At 37.3% G+C, this 20,069-nt stretch overlaps 1 pseudogene; it reads left to right on the forward strand.

Moving 5' to 3' along the window:
* Positions 1–17,952: 17,952 nt before the first annotated feature.
* On the forward strand, positions 17,953–18,770 carry LOC102494705 (voltage-dependent anion-selective channel protein 1 pseudogene; annotated as a pseudogene).
* Positions 18,771–20,069: the final 1,299 nt, after the last annotated feature.

The following is a 20,069-nucleotide window of genomic DNA, read 5'->3' on the forward strand; positions in this document are numbered from 1 at the left end:
TGCTTTAGATATTAGAGTCACATTATCAGTTGTATACAAAATCAGAATTGTTATATCTTCCAAAGGAATTGACTTCTTTATCATTATGAAATATTCTTTTCTGTCTTACACATATGTATACCCACATATACACCCACATACACACACAGTATAAGTATATACTATACGTATAGTCTTAAATGCTACTTTGCCTGAAATTACTAGAGACACCAGCTTTCTCTTTGTAGGTGTTTGCATGGTATATGTTTTTCTTTAATTGTACTTTATTAAATGTTTAACATGTGTCTTTTTTGAACCGCACAATTAAATTTTATTTTGTTAACTCAGTCTTACCATCTGTCTTTTCATCAGAGCATTTAGTTTACTAGTACTTATTATCACAGTTATGGGTAACTCTGTCTTGCTGGGAGAACCTGGAATTAGGTTTATAGGCTACGGCTAATAGAGTGGCATTTCTGAGATATTTACCGTGGGCTCTGATTTTCTACATGTGTCCTAACTACATTGAGAAAATTTCCATCTTTGTTTTAAAATACTCTGTGAAAAGTGGGGACAGTGACGAGCTGAGATTTAAAGAGGCTAGATTCCATATGGGATATGTATTCAATGAACTGACCAAGAAAGGAATCATATCAAGTCTCCAAATACAGCCAGACCCAATCTTCACTTTGTCATTGATGGAGCAAGAAAATATCTAGGCTTATTGAATTATAATTGCAGCTATATGAATCACACACCACTATATATATAGCCACGGTGATTTTATCTGTGATATTAAAAGGGTCTTTTTAATGGGGTTTCATTGTAATTTTAATAGACTGGAGAAAGTAATGAGGGAGTCATTGCTTGTGTGTATTGGGGTGAAAAGGCAGGAAAGATATCTGAAGGAATCATTGAAGTGTTAAAAATATATTGAGGCCGGGATCAGGATTGGGGAGGTGTGCCTGAAGTTAATGACTTATATATAAGGTCCTTGTAACTAAGGCACCAGCTCAGAATAGAAGTTTGTAAAAGGCAAGGAAAATAGGATTTTGAATCCAAATATAGAACCCTGTTCTATGGTAGAACTGAACTAAATATTTTAAATGACCAGAACACTTGTAAAAACAGGTTTTTGAGAGAAATAGGGAAATTTGAATATTGATTATTAAATAACATTAAGGAACCATCATTAATTTTGTAGCTTTGACTATTTGTCAGTCATGTCAGCAATCGTCCTTATTTTTTAGAAACTCACGCAGAGGTAGTTAAGGTTGAAATGACATAGATATATCAGGAATTTGCTTTAATATATGGCCATAACAAAGAGAAAGAGAAAAATAGAGGGATAAAATAAGTCTGCCAAAATGTTAAAGGGCATTTAATTTTATCAACAGGTATTAGGAGAATGTATTACAGTATTTTCTCTACTTTGGTGTATGTTTAAAAATTACAATAAAAAATTTAAAAATTCTTGAAAGGCACAGTGTGATTTTAATATTAAAATGTAAATATTTTCATGATATATAAAAGTTTTACATATAATATTTTAAAGCTGGCCGGAGGCTGGAAAATGAACCAGAGAATGCTAAGGATGGTGCTGGCATCTGCTGTAGTTGAACGAGCACTAGCTGGGGTAGATGTTTCAAGCTTCTACTTCCATTTATCTTTCTGAGCCTCAGTTATTTTGTGTGTGTGTGTGTTTGGTTTCTAAGATGGTACATTAGCCTAGATGAGCTCAAAAGGTTTTCTTTTCCAGATCTTCTCATCAGTGGTTCTGAATGTATGAATATCTTGGACTTGTTAGAATTTTTTGTGTACTAATAATAGAATTGGGAATGCCTACAAGGTAAGATGCTTCAGACTGCACTCTTCCAAATTCTGGTGGTTTTATTTTATTATTATTATTATTTTATTTTTATTTTTGGAGAGATTTTCGCTATAGGGTGCGTGCGCTCGACAGACAGACAGAGAGAGACATAGAGACAGAAAGCGAAAAATCACCCCCCAGGGGGGATGGTCACACCGCAATCCCTTCTCCTCCATTCTCCTCTCGGGATCTTGGGCACGCACGCACACGTGCCTGGCGTGAGTTTAAGCCACCAGGTCCAGGACTCGGACCACGGTCAACTACGTGGGGGTCCAGCGACATAACCATTACGCTAACTGCTGGTCCCTCTGTCTGGCGTTTTAAAAATGTTGTCGGCCAGTCCTTGGCTTGTGCTTAGAATCCCACATGGCTGACTGCACAGTTTAAGTCCTGTGAGAAATACACCAACTGGTTGTTTGTGTGCACCCAAGATCCTGAAAGGAGGGAAAGATGGAAAAGAGGAGATTATGGTGTGACCATATCCCATGCAGGGAGCTTTCATGCTCTCTCTCTCTCTCTCTCTGTGTCTTTCTCTGACAGGCACGCGTGCCCTGTGGCAATTTTTTTTTTTTCTGCCAACTCCCCTAGGAAGAGTTGGTCTGTTGGTGTCTGTTGTGTACAATTATTTTTATAGCCCTCGCTCTGTTGTACTGCATTTGCCTTCTCACTGTTGTTTGCTTCCTGAATCCCTGTGACACAGTCTTCTGGCATGTAAAGAGGCCTAAAGAGGTTTTGTTGAATGAATAAATGGGTGAGGAATGAATGAATGAATAAATAAAAATGAGCTAAAAGGATTTTGTAGTGTTTAACTTAATTTCATGGAACATACGAAGACAAATAAGAATTCACTTTTACTATTAAGTTTAGAAAGCTTTGGCCCCTCAATGGGGTACACTTTCATGGGCTCCTTCACTTTTCCCTGTCGCCTCCTTACTCTAATCTCTTCAGTACTCCTCAGAAGCACATCATTTCCTGAAGGATTTATTTCATCAGAAAGCATTAAGTTATGTCTTTCCCTCATCACTTAAATTTCTATCTATTCCTACAATTGGGGTCAGGAGTTTAGGGAAGCCGCAGGTGAATTGTGGTGGATCTTTCAGAGAGTTGACTTTACTCAGATATTTAAAGAGACAATGTTACTTGTTGGTTATTTAAAGCATTATTTTATATCAAAACAAACTTGGATGTAATTTGGAGTAGATGATCACAAATTTTAGAATACGCCTTGAGATTATTGGGATTCATTTGGGTTATGATTATCTTCCCCACTTTAACTCTTGGGTCATGAATTTAATCTTTTTATGGTACTTTGGTATAAAATGCCCAAGTTGCACTGACCTATGACATATATAAAACATTCAAAGACTTATAAATGAAAGCAAGTTTTTTATTCTATTTTTGAGCTGTCATATTTTCATTTGTCAAGTACACCTCAATGAAGCTGGAGGGAAAAAGCTGTCATATTTTCTTTAGGACTAACTTGATTGTTTTGTCCTCGTGTATGAACACACATCCCCTGCTGTTTTGAACTGTGAAATATAATTTATAAAAAGTGTTAAGAAACACGTTTAGTAAAATCCTAGTCAAAGTACACAAGATTTTCTTTCTTTCTTTCTTTCTTTTTTTAATAGCAGATAATTTGAAACAATCGTAAGTTCCAGAGCTGACCAGGTGCCCCATTTCCCTTTAATGCTGTTTTGAACTGTGAAATATAATTTATAAAAAGTGTTAAGAAACACGTTTAGTAAAATCCTAGTCAAAGTACACAAGATTTTCTTTCTTTCTTTCTTTTTTTTTTTAATAGCAGATAATTTGAAACAATCGTAAGTTCCAGGTGCCCCATTTCCCTTTAATAAAAGGATTGGATAATTCATATCCACTAAATTCATTCAAGTCTGAGTATTTTTTCTTGTTGTCTTAAATTTCAGATGAATACTCATTTATTCAGTCAATGTAGTCAATATTCAAAACTGTCTTATTGAACTATAACTTCATCTCTATCTTTATGTTCTATTTTTGGAGAATGCATATGGATAAATTTAAATTCATTTCTCACAAATGCAAGACTGTTTAACTGAAAAGGATCCCGGTACTCCAGAGGTCTGCAGTGCTTATAGTCACACTTACTGCATTTAAATATTCCTAATTCAGCCCAGTTAAAAAATGGCACTAGCACAGTTTCCTGAATGTAGACAATAAAGGCTTCTAACTTGGAATAATAATAGTAATAAACAAAGCACATACACTCTGTCCCTGTTTTTAAATCTATAAAATAAACAGTTATTTATCCTTAGGAAAGTTATAAAATAGGATAATAAGTTAAATCAAACACTTAGTAAATACAGAAATTATTAAGGGGAAAATGTTATCTAGATTATTCTAAAAGGTAGGAAATATGTCATTCCATTTTACTTTTCGAATCCATGAGCCATTTCTCATGACTTTTCTTTTTTTTTAATTTTCTTTTTCTTCAGTGACCACTACAGTTGTTTGTATTCCTTCTCAAAAGAGCTCTGCATGTGTAACCTTCATGTCTTCGCCATATACTCCATACATGCTTTCTGCCGATGGCAATAATAACTCTGCAAACATAATCATTAATGTGGTTAAACATGAATTTGTGTGATGCAGGCCAGAGAGGAGGCAAAACATGCTTCTCTCTCGGGGTGATCAGGTACAGGGGTTTATTTGATTTTGAGAGTGAGAGAATTTAGTGAAGAGCTTTCCATTGGCCTAGCTCAAAAAGTGGTACATGTGGAAGTGGAGAGCTTGTAGGTTTTGGAAAGGGATGAGTAAAATGTGTACTTTAACACAGATAAGGGGGCTTATATATAGTCACAAGATACTGTCCCAAGGACAAGATGTTGGAAGAGTCCTGTTATCAATGAGTCAAAATTGTCTGTTAATGATTGTAGGTGTGACTCACCCATTACAGGGATACAATGCCAGGGACAGGATGTAGGAAGACTTCTGTTATTAAATGGGCCAGAATGGCCTGTTAACATCTGTGGGCCTGACTCACCCCAGGCTCTCTGGGAGGGATTTTGGAAACAGGAAAAAGCAGTCAGATTTCTGTCCTCATTTCTTTAATCCCTTGTATGATAGTTTTTACAGATGCTTTGAAAGTCAACAGTGACTCCCTCTCTCTTTTCTTGAAAGAATTGTTTATTTAATTTTATTTATTATTATTATTCTTAAATTTGACAGAGGGAAACAGAAAGTGAGAGGGAAAGTGAGAAATCACCCCCTGGGGGCGTGGCCACACTGCACTCCCTTCTACTCTGTTCTCCTCCTGGGATCTTGGCACGCTAGCACATGCGCTCGGTGTGATTTTCAAACCACTGATTCGAGACTCGAACCTCCATTGGCCATGTGGAGTCCAGCAACATAATTACCATGCCATCTGCTGGCCCCCAGTGACTCTCTTTTAGTCAAAGCAATTGCCTTTTGCTCAGATAGATGCCTTACACTCCCTACTCTTTTTCTAGCATTAAGTTTTCTAGTCATCCCATTTAGGAAGTTGTGTCTTATCTTGATTTTTATGGCACTGTGTTTCTTGGTCTTCTTACAACCTCTTGGACAGTTTTTTCTATTTCTTTTAAAGGTTCGTTTCTCTTTGGCATCCTCTGGGATTTGTCTTCCTTGAGACCTTTTCTGTGGAATTAGTGGCTGTCTCAAAAGTCCAGTTTTTTTGTTTTGCATAATCTGTATGAGCATAATTCAAACCAACTTCCCTGTAAGTAGCTCTTTGAAATAGCTATTGCATACAGCACTATACAGGGAGTTAAGTGACCTGCAGCTTTGTGGGGGCCAGAGCTGAAAGGAAGTTCATCGGGATGGATTAGCTGCAAAGGAGGTGCATTCAGGGGAGAACACAATTATATGGGGAGAAAGCAGGTGAAGTCTGTACTGGTGGTAGTTATTCTGGGTACACTGGTGTGTCCTTAGTTCAGATGGGTTTCCATCTTTGAGCTCTATTTCATTTGTTGGCATTGCTTGCGTAAGTTTTAGAAAGTTCATTTTTTGGTGATTTGGCTTTCTCATGTGGAAAATTAAACTAACCATACTTACATCTTTCTGCCTCACAGAGGAAGTGTGACAATTAATGGGTTAATGCTGGAAAAGAGCTTAAAGATCTTTAGATAAAAGTACTTTTTCAATCATAGTATAGAATCATTTGGACTCTAGAATAATGGTTCTAAAGAGATTACTAAAATACTGCCAATGTGTATTTATTAGAGTAGATACTTTTTCAAGTTATAGCTGTGGTTTCTAATTTAACAAATCTAATTTTATTTAATCAATCTATTCTAAATGGGACTGGAACCCCATCAGAGAGAGATATTATACCAAAAGTGCACAATAGATAATTATCCTGGACTTATCTTAATTTGTTCCCTAATTAAGGTTTTGGTTTGGTTTCTTTTACTTTACTTTTTCCCCCCAGTCAAGCTATGGGACCTCTGAAAACAACTCTCTCAGTGACTTAAAAGGAAAGTAATTTTGGGCTAGCCTGCAGCATGATGGTTGTGGATTCCACATGGCTGACTACGCAGTTCAAGTCCTGGACCTGGTGACTTGAGAAACACACCAGAAGTGTGCTTAGTTGTCCAAAATCATGAAAGGAGGGAGTAGAGAAGGAGAAGAGATTGCAGTATAACTATTCCCCTTGGGGGAGCAGTTTCTCTTTTTCTGTCTTTCTGGTGTGGCACATGCCCTCTGGCAAATTTTATTTTTTTTAAAGTTTATCAATCTAAGTTTTTAAAGATGTTTTTCTTTCATTTACTAAACAATATAGCATGCTAATGTACTCGAAAAATATATTGAAATAATGTATTATACTGAGAATAATTTCCTTTAACATTTTCATTGAGTAACTCAGGAGTTTAGATTAATTACTCTTCTAAAGCTTCATATATAATTACTTTCTTGTGTATGCTTACATGGGATAGAAAACAGAAAAGATATAATTTTTATTACCAAAGTTACAAGTAAAAATTCATGACAAATTTAAATGTAAAAAAATCAGAATAATTTTGAAAAGAACTTCACATTTAACATAAAAATATAAACTCATTTAATAAAAATGAAAATTAAAAATTAAAAGTCTTTTTAATTACTCAACTGAAATGCCAGCCAGGCTGTTTCGGTTAGTATTGTTTTAGGGGGAAAAAAACCACTTTTAAGCCTAGTACAAGTCTTCACAAGAAGCTATTTTCAAATTGTATCTTAAATAATTACTTCTCAACAAATATAATTTTGTTTGAATCTCTTAGTACATTATGTTGGAGATAATTTGATAGAGCAGTGGGTAGATTAAATTTGGAAAGAATAAAGACTAAATACTTGGAGTTAAATTGCAACCTGAACTTTCAAATTAATTATCATGTTTTTTATTTAGTAAATAAAGTGAATACAAAATTTAATACCCTTAAGACAATCATACAGTATAATTGATTGTGGTGTCTTCTACTTAACTGCAGTTTGATAAGTTTGGTATTACATACTTTCAAAATAATTTACAGGTAGTTTAGATGGGAAAAACTTACTATACATGCAACTACATTGGACAGTAATCTAATATGTTTATTTTAGTGAATATAAATAACCAGGAAACACATTGTAATAAATAATTATTTTCCTTTTGGTATTCATTTCAGTAATTCAGTATTGAATTATATTAGTCAAGCACCTAAAATTATATTATTGAATATACAAATTCCATTACTTGACATTAGCTCAAAAGTGTGCTTTTCATACGTACTTTTAGCATTTTGCTAATGATCTCAAGAGTGTTTTTAGTTTAATAGATGAAATGTTGTTGCTTTGAAAGTCAGAGACACTGACTTAGAAAATTAACACTTTTTCACAGGTCACAAAGAAATGAGTAACAATTGCAAATTAACTTCTAATTCCCACTGAGATGATTTCTTTGGGATTAAATTTATATTGTGAATATATGTATATATGTATATATATATATATGTGTGTGTGTGTGTGTGTGTGTAGTTAAACTTATGTTATGGAATTCTTAAGGATAAAGTAGTATCCCTGAAAAAAATTTCACATTTTTGTTCTTTTGGGAAATTATGGTTTATGAACTATTTTATTTGGAAAGTGCTTTATATAATTTAGTCAAAACACATTTCAAATTCGTAGCTACTTCAGAATTAAGGGGACTTACTCAAAATGAAGAAATAAACAGATTGAGAAATACTATTTTGCATATTCACATTTATCATTGGAGTAGGGGGAATTTCTTGTTAGAGTAGATTCTCTGTGTCATATGAAAACAAATGACTCAGGAAAAACAAGGCTGTATTGCCACCTGGGGGCTTTTGGGGACATCACAGTTCGTGAAAACTAATCCTAGAAGGTAATTGTAAATTACTTGCATTTGCCCTTAGAACAATAATTACCGTTTATTTTTCCCTTTTCTGATTTTTATAGTGGTGACACAAAAGAGAAAATGGTTCAAAATATTACCCTATTGTCCACAATTCACATTACCATGATATTTCTTTCCTTTAACCAAGGAATATTTTTCTCTTCCAAAGGCAGGAGGATATATATAACCCAAGATAACTAAAATTTGATATTACATTGAGATGCAATAGGATTACAGGGTCAAGTCAAATAAGAAAAAGACATAGTGATATGTATCTATGGCAGTGAAAATGTCCCCTCTTCTTTTTGTTGGCCTCAAAAGCCATAGCAGAGCTACCTTAGGGAGATAGAATTGAGATGTGCTACAGGGCAATACCTTTTTTCAGGGGGGAGTTCATTTGCATTCATTACTTAGTAATCTTTGTAGAATGCCTGCTGTTTGCTAAATATTATTGATAAGAAAGACTATGCTGTAAGAAAATAGTAAATTTAATACATATTAGATACAAATATGCAAGTTGCTAATGTCCTTACCTACAGTATTTTTGTCATTTTATAAGAAAATGTTTATTTTTTTCTTTACCATTCTTAAAAACATTTTGGCTATCTTATGCTTTAACTACATTTTTCCCACTTGGGTGGTTTTCAAATTTGTTGCTATGAGCAATGCCATATTTAATTAAAAGCTTATTATTCTGTTTGTCAAGTTATTTACAACCTTTTTGTTCTTTCTGCTAATTAGTTACTAGCCATATATAGTAGATATTTAATAAATATGACTAGATAAATTAATTTTTAGAGATTTCCAGTTTTCCCAACAGAAAATATAGATTATAAAGAAAAAGAAAAAAAGTTGAGATAGACAGTGACTAGAGCTTTGAAATAAAGGATTTTGTCCACTGTTTGCAGCTTAACTCTAATTAATTTGTGCATATGTTCAAGGAGTAAGTATGGCCTAGTTGCTGCAAGGGTATTTAAGCAAGAAGAATGAATTTGCAACAGAGTCTGATTTTTTTTTCAGTTAACTAGTCACTATAACATCTGCTAGAAGCTCTGGTGAGAAGTTGATGAAATTCATAATGTTTAAAGATGAAGAACAGTCAGTTATCCGGGGACTACGTGAACTGTATTGTGTTATTGTGGCAGAAACTAGTAGTGGTTCCTCAATATCTGTCTTTATTGTCAGCAATAGAATTTTGATTTGGGAATCTGACTGCTCAGGATTGTGGCTCCCCCTGCCTGTGTCCATGTAACTAAGTTCTTGCTAGTGAGTTGTAAATGGAAATATTCTGTAGCAACTTCTAAAAGACATTAATTAATTAATTTAAGGTTTTTGTCATAGGGTATATGTGCTTACCAGAAAGGACAGATTGAGAGAGAGGGAAAATGAGAAATCACTCCGTAGGGGTGATGACCACATGGCAATCCTGTCTCCTCCCTTTTCCTCTGTGGATTTAGGGCACACACACACATGTGCCTGGCATGATTTTCAAGTCACTGGGTCCAAGATTCAAACTGCGGTTGGCTACATGGGAGTCCTGCACCTTAATCACTATGCCACTTGCTGGTTCCTGGAAGAGATTATTAAGGGATAAATGATGGGTCAGCTGGTAGCAGGGTGGTTAAGGTGGCTGGCTCTAACATGGCTGACTGTGTACCTACATGGGCGGGTCAAAAAAAAAAAAAAAAAAAAAAAAAAACCAAAAAGTCAAAAACACTGGGCATGTATGCATGCATGCCCAGGATCCTAAAGCAGGGGGAAATGGAGGAGAAAGGATGGTGGCATGGCCATCCTCCAGGGTGTTTTCTCACTTTTTCTGTCTCTCTCTGACAAGCACATCCAGCCTCTAACAATTTTTTTTTTTAAGGGAGAAAAAAAAAAAAAGAGAGAGAGACAAATGGCATGCATCACTTGCCTCTTCTTTTCATCTGACCTGATGGCTGAACAAAGATGCTACTATAGAGGCCACAGAGAGAAGGGACCAGCGTCCTTGACTCTGTGGGGCTCTGGTTCACTTCTAACAACACTGGCCCACTTTCCTGGGAGAGGAATCAGCTTCCACCACAACACTGGTATATTGGATTATCTACAACTTATAGTTGAACCTAATATCAATAATAGATTGCCACAGGAAATGCAGACTCATTGGCTGATTACAGTTACTAAAAACACATTTATGTGTCTTAAAATTACTTTTTATGTAATATATCCATTTGTTATCTAGTTGTGTCTATCCCTCACTTAGGAGCATCACAATAGTATTAAAAAGGATACTGTTATACACAGTGACAAAAATGCAAATAATAAACATAAAGAAACTATCCAGCCTACAACTAAAATATAAATAAAACAATAGATTATTCTTTGTCTAACGTAACATTTTTTAAATGTCCCAAAAAAGACAAAGAAAAGAAATCTGAGATACCATTTTATTGCTTGTGGCAACATAAGTTGGAAAATATGTATCAAGAGCTATTAGAATATATTTATCTTTTGATTTTGAAATTCTGTTTCTGGGAAACAATTCTAAAGAAATAATTGTAAATACTGAAATGTTATGTGTACAAAGATACTCACATTTAAAAAATTATTTTCTTTATCATTATTGTTATTTTTAATTTCACCATAGTAACACACACAGAGAGAGAGAAAGAGAGAGAAAGCTGCTAGGTCTGGGACTCGAACCATGGTTAGCCATGTGGGAGTCCAGTGCCTTTAATCACCATGCCACCTGGACAGATTATCAAATGGCCTTGAAAATGAGGGCTACTTTTTAGTTTATTCAACAAATTTGTGTTTGTTAGCACATAGTGGCATCTCAATAAGCATCTATCAAATACGAGAGTCTACTATAGGCCAGGGTTTGTTCAGATTATATAATGATGAGCCAAGGTAGATAGACACGGTCCGGGTTCTTGCGGCACTTACAGCCTGTGGGGAAAACAGATGATGGAATAATACACTACGGTAGGGCCAAACAGGTAGCAAAGGAGCGTTGTTCTGTGGAAGCAAGTAACAATATCCTACCTGAGACCGAGACATTAAGACAGATGTTGCTAATTTTCACTATTATTTTTTTAAAGTGTGCAACATTTTTTTAAAAGGATTATTTTATTTACCGTTATTTATTTATTTACTTATTTATTTTTAATTTGACCAGAGAGGGCAGAATAAGAGAGAGAAGAAAAGTGAAAAAGCAAGGCGCCAGGTAGGGGACTTAAACTGCAGTCGGCCATGTGGCAGTCCAGCACCCTTAACCACTGTGCCAGCTGCCAGCCCTAAGACAAGTGTTGCTAATTAAAGATGTGGCTTTTGAATTAAGACCTGAAGAACAGAAAGACATTAATGAAGAGGATGGATACGAACACTACCTATTAACACAGGAAATACTGGGCCGTAGTAACTGGAAAACAGTACAAAAATGAATCTGCAATATGATTATGTGTGAAATAGGTGTCCAGAAAAAAAGGACTGGCAGAAATACATAAAAACGCTAAAAATGATTTAAGAAGTGGTAGGGTTATAGGTGATTTTTGCCCTCATGTATTTCCTATAATAAGCTGTAATCACTTCTATGGAAAATGTGTAAAGAAATGCTGTTTTCGGTTAGGATAACATAAAATTATCAACATAACACATATAGGGAAGTTTTGACTCAAAAAGTACAAAGGGTATGGGAACCAGCAATTAGCGTAATGGCTATGTCGCTGGACTCCCACGTAGCGGACCGCAGTTCGCGTCCCGGACCCGGTGGCTTAAGACGCATGCCAGGCGCATGTGCATGTGTGCCCAAGATCCCGAGAGGAGAATGGAGGAGAAGGGATTGCGGCGTGACCATCCCCCCTGGGGGGTGATTTCTCGCTTTCTGTCTCTATGTCTCTCTCTGTCTGGCGAGTGCACGCGCCCTGTAGTGAAAACCTCTCCAAAAAAAAAGAAAAAGAAAAAGAAAAAAAAAGTACAAGGGATAAAAAGTATTAAAAGTTTCTGTAAGCAATAATAAAAAAGTTAGATTAAGCAGTTATCAACAAAGGAAAAGCATGCTGTGGGTACAGAAGGTGTAAGATTTAGCTACTCCCAATTTAAGAGTGGAAAGAAGATTTTTACCATTAGGAGGGTCTGCTACATTCAAAGGAGCTAGATAGGGCTTATGAACATTTAAAAAGCTGACTTGGGCCAGCCCTATACCCTAGTTATTAAGGGAGTACCAGCAGTTAGAATCCTGGTCTCAGAGACCTGAAAGACATGCCAGGCATATATGATGAGCCTGCATGCCCCAAATTCTGATGAGAGGGAGAAATGGAGGGAAGGTATTGTGGCATAACCACCACACCTCCGTTCCCATTCCCCCCTCCTTCTCTCTCTGGCTAGCACACACACCCTCTGGCAATTAAAAAAGAAGATACAAAAATTAAAAGCAAATATAAAATCTGGGGCTGACTATGAGGAAATGATCAATAGTTTTTGAAAAATTTTTTGCTAGAATACAGTTAACATCTTATGAAAGAAGAAAGGTATAGTCTTTTAAAGGACTGGTTTAGAAAAAAGCTGGACTTCATGTCATCTCTAGGGTTGCGTGTAATTTAACTTTTATACCTTCACCGAATGCAAGCAGGAAGGAGGCAAATAGGTGAATGAGTAATTTAGTTCCCGAGGAAACCTTTTGCTAACTGGGGAAAAAAAAGAGAGAGTGAGTGAGAGAGTTCAGGTTCTGTGGTGATGGTGAGGTACCCAGACAATTGTGAATTTCTCTGCTGTTATGTTCTAATCCTGAAGGAAGGATAAAGTTGCACATAGATTTCTTGGGTAGGTAACAGCGAGTTTAGCTATCTGCTGAATGCCGACCACTAGCAACAACGAGAAAGGCAACGCCCTGGCAAGTACACAGACCTGCCGAGTGTCGAGCAGTAGTAAGACACTGGAATCTGCGAATCAGGTTCAGGAATATTTATAGAATGTTATTAAACCAAAATTAACAGAAGAAATTGTTTAGAAAAATGCAAGAACTGGAAAGTATATTTGCTATGCAATGTGCCCTAAGAATATAGACATGGAACAAATCATGTATATTCAAGGTGTCATCATGTAAGTACGTTTTAGTCAGCATCTGTAAAGCAAAATCCTGATTACTTAAACCCAGGCATTAGCTCCCAGTAAGGTAGGAAAATCATAAGCTTTTTTATTCTGTCTTAATTGGAAATTTTCTGCTGCTGCTTAAGAGTCCCTAGGGGTAAAGACATCTTTGAATCCTTAGCACTTGAAACAGGTGTTAGCATGTAGCAAGACTGTAATATACAACTACCATGTAAAATAATACATTATGGTATTCACTTCTATTAATTGTTAATAATTAACTTTTATTAAAAAATTTTTGCCAGAGGGTGTATGTCATTGCCAGAGAGAGCTGAGAGAGAGAGAGAGAGAGAGAGTGAGCGAGCAAGCATCCCCATTGGGAATGGTCATACTGCAATATCTTCTCCTCTGTTTCTCCCTCCTTTTGGGATTTTGGGCACACGTGCACATGCACCCAGCATGTTTCTCAAGCCCCAGGACTCAAATCTCACAGTTGGCCATGTGGCATGCAGCCACTTTAACAACTACACTACTGGCTAGCCCTAATTTCAGAATTTTAATTGTAATTTTCCTATAACTTGAGGGCCTCCCCCAATTTTATGTCCCAAAGACTTCTTTTGTTTGTTTGTTTGTTTGTTTGTTTTTGGAGAGGTTTTTGCTATAGGGCATGTGCGCTTGCCAGAAAGAAAGACAGAAAGTGAGAAATCACCCCCCGGGGGGGAATGGTCACGCCATAATCCCTTCTCCTCCATTCTCCTCTCGGGATCTTGGGCACGCACGCACACACACCGGGCATGAGTTTAAGCCAGACTCATGGTCTGAGACTCGAACCACGAGTCCAGCGACTTAGCCGTTATGCTAACCGCTGGTCCCAAGACTTCTAATTATTTTCTCCCTCTACCTGACTGCCCTCAAGATGTGCACACACACACACACACCACACAGCATACAGTTATAGACCATGGCATGGCTTTTCTTAACTTTGGGTGTATCTTACGATCATTTGTGAACTTTAAATAATATGATTCCTGTGCTATTCCCTGGGCCAATTGTAGTAGATGCCCAGTCCTCAGTACTGGTTAAAGCTCTCTAGGTGATGCCAATGAGTAACAAGACTGGACATCACTGTTCTACATAATTGAGTAAACTAACAAAATTATAGACTCAGTTTTTCTTCAGTTTATCTAACCACAGGCATAATACTGTTGTTCTGTATCCTAAGTTACTGGCTATTGATGCCCATTGGAATACTGTACTTATTGACTGATTAACTGCTTTAAACTCCTTAGTAAGTTAGAAGTGGAATAGGTGGTAAAGTAATTCTAATATACATTACCTATTACTGATTTATGAAGTGTCGTAAATGTGCTCATCTGTAGTATTAATAATTAAGGTGGCTTCTGGGTAAAAATCTAAACTAATGCTTCTTGGTAACCTAAATGGAGATTTAGTGTCTGGGAAGTTTCATGTACCAGAATTCTAAATAGGCACAGGGATAGTAACAGTAAAGCAATTAAGCTCATCTATTCTTGCAACTTTCTAGCTGCTGACAGTGAACTAACCCAAGCTGACCTTTACTAATAGAACTGCAGATGTAATAGAACCGTGGATGGATGTCTGAACAGATTCATATTGTTAAAGATGGCTCTATGGTTTACACGGAGAGAAAATAAAAATTCTTTGCCTGTGTTGTTCAAAGATTTAATGTGATACACTATTGACTGACTGTGGTTGATTAATACGTCATTAAATAAGAGTCTGAAGCTAATTCAGACAATGGAATATGTTATGGTGGATTTCTGTCACCACCAATGCACTCATTACAAATACTATAATTATGAATGAAAAACCATTAGAGATAGAGACATAGAACTCAATTTAAAATTCTACTGCATTCTACATATAATTCCATGATGTGTGCAACAAACTCTTTAGTTGGAATGCAAAATCCTTAGCTAAATGAGTCCTTGCTTGAATGAGAGCACAGGATATATCGGTGCAGTGGAGTGTGTGGAAAAGAGGTCAACTGGAGAGAATGAACTGGTTGTGTTCGTTAGAGGGGAAAGTAAGAGAGAGCTTTCAATAATTGTGATCTGGAGGGTCTTTTAGTTTGACATTCTAAAAATGATAAGTAAAATTTTGTTTTATACAAATTATATTTAGTAAGGGCTTGGTTTTTTAAATTCTAATTAAAAACCTTGAGCTTTGGAGTCAGAAAAATCTTGGTTCAAGTCCTGGCTCTATCACTTCACAGGCAATGTAACCATAGTTAAGTTACTTCACAGCTTTAAGACCAAGTATTATCATCTGTAAAATATAGCCATTTCTCCTGCTAACCCCATAGGATGGTTATGAGAAGGAATTAAGACAGTAGAAAGGAAGTGAAATCTGAAAATGCTAAGCAGGTATGTGGCAGACACTACTGATAGCCTACCCAGCAGCCATTCCCTCCTTCATTCTTGTCAGATAGAACCTTCATTTTATTTAGGCATTCATTCATTCCCTATTGGTTCAATAATGATTTATCTGATCTAACCTGATGATCTCAGTTCCATACTAGCAATTGGTTTAGAAATGGAAGAGACCTAATCTTGACCAATGAGATGTGAGGAGAGATTTCTGAAGGGGTTCTGTTAGAGTTACTCTCATTTGCTGGTACAGTTGCAAGATTCAATGACAACTATAGGTTGCCAATAAATATCTTAATAGATTGAATTTTAAAAGCAGCTTCATTAATATATAAATCACATACCATCCACCTACTAAGTATATAATTCAATATTTAAAAGAAATATTTTTAGATTTTTGCTATAGTGTGCTTGAGCTCACCAGAGAGACAGAGAGAGAGAGAACGCAAGAAATCACACACACACACACACACACACACACACACACACACACCCCTCACCCCGGGAGGACGGCCATGCTACAGTCCTTTCTCCTCCATTCTCTTCTCATGGTTTCAGACACACATGCACACGCACCTGGCCTGAATTTTAAGCTGTCAAGTCTGGAACTTGAACCACAGTTAACTATGTGGGAGTCCAGCAACGTAAACATTATGCCATTTGTTGGTCCCAATTCAATGGTTTTTAGTGTTTACAGATGTGTGCAGCTATTGTCAGTCAATTTTAGAATATTTTCATCACCTTGGTTAAAAACTTTATACCCTTTGGCTGCCATTGCCCTGTCCCCAACTCCCCCAACCCTAAGCAACTACTAATCTACTTTGTGACTCTGTAAATTTTCCTATTCTGGACTTTCATATAAATAAAACAATGATATGTGGTCTTTTGTGACTTTTTTTAACTTTTTTTTTAAAAAGAATGATTGGTTTTACTTTTATTAATTATTATTATTTTTAAACTCACTGTCATATATTCTCACCAGAGAGAGACAGAGAGAGACAGAGGGAAAGTGAGAAAGCAAGCTGCCGGGTCCAGGACTTGAATTGTGGTTGGCTATATGAGTGTCCATCTCCTTAACCACCATGCCACCAGCTGGCGCTGACATAATATTGTTAAGATTTATCCATGTTGTAGCATATATCAGTAGTATGTTTCTTTCTATAACATTCTATATGTGTGGACATGTAGTAATGCATATATGGCCCGAGAAAGGTATCCTTGGGTGGTTTCTTCTTTGTATGAACTCCACCAAGTGTACCTACACAAACCTAGATGGTACAGCCTACTATCCTCCTAGGCTACGTGGGATAGCTTACTGCCTGCAGGCTACAAACCTGTACAGCATGTTACTGTACTGAGTGCTATCGGCAATCGTAACATAGTAGTATTTATGTATATATATATATATATACAGAAAAAGGTACAATACAATACTGTATAAAATATTTTTTTTCTTTGGAGAGGCTTTTACTATAGGGCGTGTGAGCTCACCAGAAAGACAGAGAGAGACAGAGAGATATAAAGCAAGAAATCACCCCCCAGGGGGGGATGGCCACGCCACAATCCCTTCTCCTCCATTCTCCTCTCGGGATCTTGGACGCGCACGCACACGCGCCCGGCGTGAGTTTTAAGCCACCGGGTCCGGGACGCGAACCGCGGTCGACTACATGGGAGTCCAGCGACATAGCCATTACGCTAACTGCTAGTCCCAGGCTGTATTAAATTTATACAATATATTTTTCTCAGGCCAGCCAGTGGAGTGGTGGGTAAAGGCAGCTGAATCCCACATGGCCAACTATGTAATTTGAGTCCTGGACCCGGTGGCTTGAAAAACATGGTGGGTGTGTATGCATGCATGCCTGAAGTCCTGAGAAGAGAGTGGAGGATAAAGGATTGCTTTGTGCTCATTTCAACCTGAAGTGTGGTTTCTCACTTCTATCTCTCTTTCTCTGGTAAGGACAAACTGCTAAAAAATGTTTTTCTCTTCAATATTAAATTAGCCTTAACTTACTGTAACTTAGCTTCTAAGATTTTTAATTTTTAAAAACTCTTTGACTCTTCTGTAATAAAGTTTAGCTTAAAACATCTGTTATATGGATGTATAAAATTATTTTCTTACTTTATATCCTAATTCTATTCTATTGTTCTATTTCTAAAATTTATTATTATTATTATTTTTTACTTTTTAAACTTTTTTGTTAAAAATACAAGACATAGGCCAAGTCTCCGAGCAGAACATGGCTGTGCCTACCACTTAGGACCATCTGGGCAAGCCTGCCAGGATGTCTTCCCCAAGGGCTACAGATGTGACCTAATAAAACTTGATTTGGAAACAAAGTCTGAGAATGGATTGGAATTTATCAGCTCAGGCTCAGCAACACTGAGACCACCAAAGTGACAGGCAGTTTGGGAACCAAGTACATATGGCCTGGATACGGCCTGACGTCTCCAGAGAAGTGGAACACTGACAACACGCTAGGCACCGTCACCGTGGAAGACCAGCTTGTCATGGACTGAAGCTGACCTTCGACTCTTCCTTCTCACCTAACATGGGGGAAAAATGCTAAAATCAAGACGGGCTACAAGCGGGAGCACACCAACCTGGGCTGCGACGTGGATTTTGACATTGCTGGGCCTTCCATCCGGGGAGCTCTGGTGCTGGCCTATGAGGGCTGGCTGGGTGGCTACCAGATGCATTTTGAGTCCGTGAAGTCCTGGGTGATCCAGAGCAACTTTGCGGTGGGCTACAAGACTGATGAATTCCAGCTTCACGCTAACGTGAATGATGGGACAGAGTTTGGTGGCTCCATTTACCAGAAGGTGAACAAAAAGTTGGAGACTGCCGTCAATCTTGCCTGGACAGCAGGAAACAGTAACATGCGCTTTGGAATAGCAGCCAAGTATCAGTTTCTCAGCTGAAGTAAACAACTCCAGTCTGATAGGCCTAGGATACAGTCAGACCCTAACACCAGGCATCAAACTGACACTGTCAGCTCTGCTGGATGGCAAGAAAGTCAACGTCGAGCTTGGTCTAGGGCTGGAATTCCAAGCATAAATGAATACTGTACAACCGTTTAATTTTAAATCTGCTTTGTAGCATAGCTACCTTCAGAATTTAGTGTACCTTTTAATGTCATATGTCTGGGATGCAAGTATTGCTAAATATCATGTTAGACCTCCAAGTTAAAGATGATTGAGCTTTAAGGTGTTACCCTTTAGCGGTACAGAAGAGACCCAATTCCAAAAAATGGTCATTTCAGCTATAGGCATGGGCGGGGGGCGGGGGGAGGATCATGGCGGCCCCTCTAGAGATGCCAGGTGTTTTTTTTTTTTTTTAATTTTTCTTAATCTATAAATGGCTGCAAGTAGAAGTTGATACTATGGAGGTACTTTGTAAGTTCCTATTGAGTAAACGAATGATATTGTGACTACCTGAGAATTGAACTGAGTTTCCTAACCTCAATTGATGAGAGGCTCATTTGCTTGATGGTGTGTACAGACTCCTCTGAAAGAGACTTTTTTAGACAGGTCTTTATGAGCTATTTCCACCCCACTCCATCATCACTTCCTTTACACCATAGTCTGCTGGGTGTGCTGGCTGTTTCTTTTGTGCCATTTTGGGGTGTGGGGGGGTATATATGATGAAGCCAATAATTCAGGACTTAATTCTTTCCTGTGTTGTGGTTTTTTTGTTTTGTTTTGTTTTGTATTTTGGTTTTTTGTTTTGCCCTTGCACCAGAGTATGCGAGAGCTTTCAGGAGCTCCAGCTGCAAGCTGGGGAAGAGTCTGTGTGGTTGTAATCACACGGTGACAGCACTCGGAATCCAAATTGGACTTCTGTTGTATTCTCACCACACAATTTATTTTTTAGCAGTTCAACGGGTACATTTTAGTCTTCCATTTAGTGTGGAATTAGATCCTCCCCTTAAAATGCTGTAATTAACATCACTTAAAAGAAAACTTGAATAAAATATTGAAACCTAAAACAACAATAACAAAAAAACAAACAAACAAACAAGACGTAAACATACATGTCAGCTTATGCTTACTCAGGGTCAGGATAATCAATATTACTGTCTTCCACCTCCACATCTTGTCCCCCTGGAAGATCTTCATGGGCAATAATAGGCACAGAGCTGTCATCTCCTATGATAACCATGCCTCCTTCTGGAATATTTCCTGAAGGACTTATACTTTATGTAACTGGCAGCACAGGGGTTTTGTTTACACCACCATCACCACAAACACGTGAGTAATGCGGTGCTTGCATTTTGACAGCTACACCATCACGGATGACAGGAACTGTTCAGCTTCGCTATAATCATATGGAACCACCATCTATTTAGGTGGCCTG

Source organism: Tupaia chinensis, unplaced genomic scaffold (genome assembly GCF_000334495.1).
Source record: "Tupaia chinensis unplaced genomic scaffold, TupChi_1.0 Scaffold000099_1, whole genome shotgun sequence".
NCBI lineage: Eukaryota > Metazoa > Chordata > Mammalia > Scandentia > Tupaiidae > Tupaia > Tupaia belangeri.